Consider the following 414-nt stretch of genomic DNA (forward strand, 5'->3'; position numbering starts at 1 on the left):
GTGGGCCTTGCTGGCTCCAGGCCAAAGAGCTCTCTACAGGGACGTCATGCTGGAGAACTCCGGGAGCGTGGCCTCTCTGGGTAAGGACCTTTCGTAGGTTCCAAGGGTGTGAATTGCTGCCATTGGGATGGTGCATGAATCAAAACATTGAAAAGCAACATGTGGTTGTGCGGACTGCCTGGCTTACCCCCCTCCCCCACTGGGGTCCTCAAGGAGGTTGAGGCAGCAGTGAAAAAACGATGGTTCAGCATGGCCAGCGTGGTGGCGCTCACCCAAGCCAGAGAGGGTGACCTGGCCGGTGGACGAGGTGGGGTGAGAGGCCCTCAGAAACACTCCGGAAGGGACCCGATCCCAATTTCTCAGTTACCAGCCTTTACAACACACCCTTCCCCTCGATGGGACTACAGCCATCCG

The sequence above is a fragment of the Gekko japonicus genome, unplaced genomic scaffold, assembly GCF_001447785.1.
Source record: "Gekko japonicus isolate JY-2015 unplaced genomic scaffold, Gekko_japonicus_V1.1 scaffold5938, whole genome shotgun sequence".
In the NCBI taxonomy this organism is placed as follows: Eukaryota; Metazoa; Chordata; class Lepidosauria; order Squamata; family Gekkonidae; genus Gekko; species Gekko japonicus.